Source organism: Triticum urartu, chromosome 4 (genome assembly GCF_003073215.2).
Source record: "Triticum urartu cultivar G1812 chromosome 4, Tu2.1, whole genome shotgun sequence".
In the NCBI taxonomy this organism is placed as follows: Eukaryota; Viridiplantae; Streptophyta; class Magnoliopsida; order Poales; family Poaceae; genus Triticum; species Triticum urartu.
The window spans coordinates 359444420-359450419 of NC_053025.1; positions in this window are offsets into that span (position 1 = coordinate 359444420).

Sequence of the window (6000 nt, forward strand, 5' to 3'; positions counted from 1 at the left end):
GGGTTAGGGTCCGATCACATTCACTTAGTTCAGAAAAAGGCAAGTTTGAGACATAGCTATAAGTGAATGCTATAGAGGACATAACACATATATGTTGATATATCAGAAAAGACCAAATCAACTTTGAGAAGAAAAACTTTGAAGTAAAATCAATGTTAAAGACAAACCAAATATGAAGAAAATGCAATCATGACGCTAAATGAAAATCTTCAAGAAAGTTTAGTGGTGGCGTTACCCACCGTATAGAAAGTATTAGACCCAAACACGGCGCACAATTATTGTGGCGCTCTGAAGTCAAATTCCCCATTAATGTATTCCCACTTAGGGTGCAAGTCTTCATGAATTGAAGATATATGTTACTTCGTCTGTTGCAAATCTAAGTCATCAACATTTGAGGATTCTAAGATATATATGTCGGATTTCGGGTTCCGGCAAAACCCTTGAGGTTCGAACGCTGGGGTGCGCACAAAGATCTCTCCCCCTCTCTAGCTCGCACACTTTACGATCTCACGGCCTAGCTCGACAAACCCAAAGAACACGAGACACAAGATTTGTACTGGTTCGGGCCACAGTTGTGGTGTAATACCCTACTCGAATGTGGTGTGGTGGATTACCTCTTGGGCTATGGATGAACTGTTACAAGGGATGAACAACCTCGCGAGGAGAGGTGTTCTTGTGCTTGGTGAACTTGTCTGGTGGCCTTGGTGTAATGGATCTAGTCCAAGATGAGATGCCTCCCTACGGTGGTGGCTAGCCCTATTTATAGAGGCCTTGGTCCTCTTCCCAAATATTGAGCGGGAAGGGATCCCACAACGGCTAGATTCGAAGGGAGACAACTAGTACAAGCTATCGTGACAAAAGCAGTCTTCACCTGCCAAAGGCTCTGGTGGTGACGCCGTCTTGGGATCCACGGTGACCTTCGTCCTGCCGTCCTGCTGGTCTTTGTCTTGTTGCACCGATATGGAAACCTTTGCCTGATGCCTCGAGACTCCTCGTCTGCTCTTGCCCCTTTTCCACCAAATAGGAAACGAGGACACTTCGCGCTGGCGCCCGCTTGGCACTAGTCGTCATGGCTTGCGTCACAGAAACCTCATGAGGTGCCCCTCGCCTTGATCTCTCCGCCCCTCGCGAGCCAGCCTGGTGGGGCCGCCCTTGAGGAGGTCTTGCGTCGTCCGCCTCGCGAGGCTTGGCCCCTCACGCGGGTCTTGAATGTTTGCTGCTGAAGATGGGCCGTACGGAGCCGCTGGTGGAGCCACGCTGCGGGCCGCAGGCAGGCTAGTCCGGGGCCCCGTTCCCAGAACACCGACAGTAGCCCCCGGGCCCAAGGCGTGCTCGGGCTTGGCTTCAAGGCGAAGCCAAAGGGCAAGGGCGGTGTGCCGCGGGCCCAAATAGCCTGCGGCCCTACCTGACATGTGGCGATTGATTGGACGCGGGCGGCCCCGCTTCCCCACGCAGCCTAGATATCTGCCTGGCTAGTTAGCCAAAGCATCCCACATAGTTATTTCCCCCTTGCTGGCAATGCACCTCCCGACTCCTTCACTTCCTCGAACCTCAGCTTCCTTTCCCAATCCAACATGAGCTTAGTCCTCCCAATCGTTATGGCACGGAACCGGAGAGAGAAAGGGAAGAAGCCCCTGTTCTCAGCCAACCCGCCTCCTGCCATCGAGCCCGCTGTTGGCCGATCACGGGTGCTTAATGAGGAGGCCATGGACAAGGTACGCCTTGCACTCGCCACCAGCTTCAATGAATGGGGTAGGACGGCGGCTTGGCCGGTGTCCCGAGCTTCTATTGATAGAGAAGCCACCGAGGTCCAGTTCTTCGTCGACACCCTATGGGCCGGTCTGGTTGCCCCTTCACCGCCTTCTTCAACATCGTGCTCTCCCATTACCAGATTCATCTTCTACACTTAGATCCCCAATCTCTCGCTCTTCTCGCCGTCTTCGCCTTCGCCTGTGAGGCCATGGTGGGCATCGCCCCCTCCGTGTCCCTTCAATGCCATTTCTTCTGGCTGCACCTAACCGACCCCTGGCAATGCTTGGGGTGCCTGAGCTTCCAGGCCGTGGCGGCGACGGCCGGCTCGTGGATTGACTTTGACCTCCCGCCATCTACGAGCGGGTTCTGGACACGGTGGGTGTATGTGGATGTTGGAGTGCTCAGCCCTTTGCTCTCGCCTCCGTCGGCACCCGTCGTTCCCAGCTCCGGCTGGGCTCATGAGAAGCTTACGAGCCCCGCCTTGCCTTCATCTGGCTCCAGATGAGGAGGTTGAAAGACCTCGGCTTGATCGCACCCATGGTGATGAAGGAGTTCCTCCGACGCCGCGTCGCCCCATTCCAGCGCCACTCCCAGCCGATGTGGGCCCTTTATGTCGGCCCGGATCGCATGATGCTCCAGGAGTCAGGGCTTCCGCTTGAGGCATGAAGAACAGTGGTTGAGATCCTGGCGGGCGACCCCTCGCTAGCCGATATGCCACCGGGGGGCTACCTTAGGTACGGCTGCTCAAACTTGGTGGAATTCGTGGGGCAGATGCCCCGTTGGACGAATGGGGGCTGTGTCCGGTTGGCCTTGAGGGGTCCCGCAAGAACCCCGTCACCGTGGTTCCCATCCTTGCCGCCGACGTCGAGCCTGGCTCAAGAGTGGACGCAGGGGGGAAGGCATCACCGGAAGCTGGAGGCGCGTGCGGCGTGGCGTTGGAGCCGCCCGCAGTTCCTGAGGCGTCAACTTCAGGAACCCACAACTCCCGCGGTGAGGAAACAATTGAGGGGGCAACACAACCCGCTGCTCCCGAGGCCGAAGCTCCCGAGGCCTTTGGAGGCCGTCACGAGGCAGTACTTGATGGCTCTTCCCAGCTTGGTGCTCCAGAGGTCACCCCCTCGGGCTCTTCACCTGTCGCGCCCTGTGCTGGTCGCCACGCCCAACACTTCGGCCGGCTCCGTGTAGACTTCGATGCACTCCGCAAGAGGAAGGGGTCCCCAAGCTGCGGCAGTGGCACTTTCCGGCCGTTGAAACAGAGGAAGTACATCGCCATAGATGAGTAAGTACCTTATCTTTTTCCATTACTTGTGTGCTAGTTCCCTTCCTGACGGTGGTTCTTCAAGATCCCATCTGCTAAGGCCGCAAAGCCCCTCGGGAAGCAAACTCCACCTACATCGGATCTCCCGCTGTCCTTGAGCATCCCAGGCCAACATGCCGCCCCCATGGTGAGGTCCTGCCATCCTACTGGTCTTGGTCTTGTTGCAGTGATATGCAAACCTTTGCCTGATGCCTCGGGACTCCTCGTCTGCGCTTGCCCCTTTTGCAGTGAAGAGGAAACGAGGACACTTCACGCGCTGGCACCCGCCTGGCTCCAGTCGTCATGGCTTGCATCACAGAAACCTCATGATGTGCCCCTCACCTTGATCTCTTCGCCTCTCGCGAGCCAGCCTGGTGAGGCCGCCCTTGAGGAGGTCTTGCATTGTCCGCCTTGCGAGGCTTGGCCCCTCGCGAGGGTCTTGAATGTTTGCTGCTGAAGATGGGCCGTACGGGGCCGATGGTGGAGCCACGCTGTGGGCCGCAGGCAGGCAAGTCTGGGGACCCCCGTTCCCAGAACACCGACAGTAGCCCCTGGGCCCAAAGCGCGCTCGGGCTTGGCTTCGAGGCGAAGCCAAAGGACAAGGGCGATGTGCCATGGGCCCCAATAGCCTGCGGCCCTGCCTGACACGTGGAGATTGATTAGACGTGGGCAGCCCCGCTTCCCCACAGAGCCTAGATATCCGCCTGGCTAGGCGGCCACGGCGTCCCACACAGTTATTTCCCCTTGCTGGCAACGCACCCCCCGACCCTTCGCTTCCTCAAACCTCAGCTTCCTTTCCCAATCCAACCTAAGCTCAGTACTCCCCATCGTTATGGCGCCGAACTGGACGAAGAAAGGGAAGAAGCCCCTGTCCTCAGCCAACCCGCCTCCTGCCGTCGAGCCCGCTGTTGGTCGATCGCGGGTGCTCAACGAGGAGGCCACGCACAAGGTCCTCCTTGCGCTCGCCACTAGCTTGAATGGGGTAGGATGGAGGCCTGGCCGGCATCCCGACCTTCTATTAATAGAGCAGCCACCGAGGTCAAGTTCTTCATCGACACACTGTGGGCCGGTCTGGTTCCCCCCTTCGCCGCCTTCTTCAACATCATGCTTTCCCATTACCAGATTCATCTGCTGCACTTAGATCCCCAATCTGTCGCTCTTCTTGTCGTCTTCTCCTTTTCCTGCGAGGCCATGGTGGGCATCGCCCCCTCCGTGGCCCTTCTGCGCCATTTCTTCTGGCTGCAACTGACCGACCCCCGGCAATGCTCGGGGTGCCTGAGCTTCCAAGATGTGGCGGTGATGGCTGGCTCGTGGATTGACTTCGAGCTCCCGCCATATGCAAGCGGGTTCCGTATGCGGTGAGTGTATGTGGACGTTGGAGTGATCAGCCCTTTGCTCTCACCTCCGTCGGCGCCCGCCGTTCCGAGCTCCGGCTGGGGTCATGAGAAGCTTACGAGCCCCCGCCTTGCCTTCGTCTGGCTCCAGATGAGGAGGTTAAAACACCTTGGCTTGACCGCGCCCATGGTGATGAAGGATTTCCTCCGACGCTGCTTCGCCCCATTCCAGCACTACTCCCAGCCGATGTGGGCCCTTTTTGTTGGCCCAGATCGCATGATGCTCCAGGAGTTAGGGCTTCCTCTTGAGGCACGAAGAACAGTGCTTGAGGTCCTGGCGGGCAACCCCTCGCCAGCCGATATGCCACCGAGGGGCTGCCTCTTGTACGGCTGCTCGAACATGGTGGACTTCATGGGGCAGGTTCCCCCTTTGACGAATGGGGGTTGCGTCCGGTTGGCCTTGAGGGGTCCCGCGAGAACCCCGTCAGCATGGTTCCCATCCTTGTCGCCGACGCCGAGCCTGCCCCAAGAGAGGACGCAGGGGGGCAAGCATCACGGGAAGTTGGAGGCGCGGGAGCCACGGTGTTGGAGCCTCCTGCAGTTCCTGAGGCGTCATCTTCGGGAACCCAGAACTCTCGCGCTTAGGAAGCAATTGAGGGGGCAACGCAACCCGCTGCTCCCGAGGCCGAAGCTCCCGAGGCCTCTGGAGGCCGTCACGAGGCGGTACTTGATGGATCTTCCCAGCTTGGTGCTCCAGAGGTCACCCCCTCGGGCTCTTCACCTGTCGCGCCCTGTGCTGGTCACCACGCCCAACACTTCGGCCGGCTCCGTGTAGACTTCGATGCGCTCCGCAAGAGGAAGGGGTCCCCAAGCTGCGGTAGTGGCACTTTCCGGCCGTTGAAACAGAGGAAGTACATCGCCATAGATGAGTAAGTACCTTATCTTTTGCCATTCCTTGTGTGCTAGTTCCCTTCCTGACGGTGGTTCTTCAAGATCCCATCTGCTAAGGCCGCGAAGCCCCTCGGGAAGCAAACTCCTCCTACATCGGATCTCCCGCTGTCCTTGAGCATCCCAGGCCAACATGCCGCCCCCATGGTGAGGTCAGCCGGAGCGGCAGACACGCTAGCTTGGCGCCTTGAGCCCGCGCTCCTACCATCTCTTCTTCGTGGCCTTGTCGGGGGTGTGACGAGCGTACCGAGGACTCCTCCTCTGGTTATAGACGGCGGCTGGATGGCTTCGGTCTTGATTCCTTCTTCGAGCAGCGAGCCTCATCCTAACCAGGCTTCTGCCGAAGCTCAGTCGTTGTCCGAAGGGGCGTCAGCCCCCAGCACCCAGCTGAAACAGGGCGAGCCGCTTCGGGTCCTCTCGACGGCCCGTGCTGTGGAGGACGGAGTCGGCCACATGCTCAAAACTACGCACGAACGGAGCACCGTCCGCCACGAGCTCTTCCAGGAGGCGATGGGTGCGATGAGCTGGGTTGGCGGGGAGCTCGAGGATGTAGACGCGCGCCTTGAGGCTGAGGATCTTTGGCTGGTGGAAGAGTGGCATAAACTAAAGGTGGCCATCAACCTCGGGCGCCACCAATGTGAGCTTGATAATGCAAAGGCCGAGGCGTCT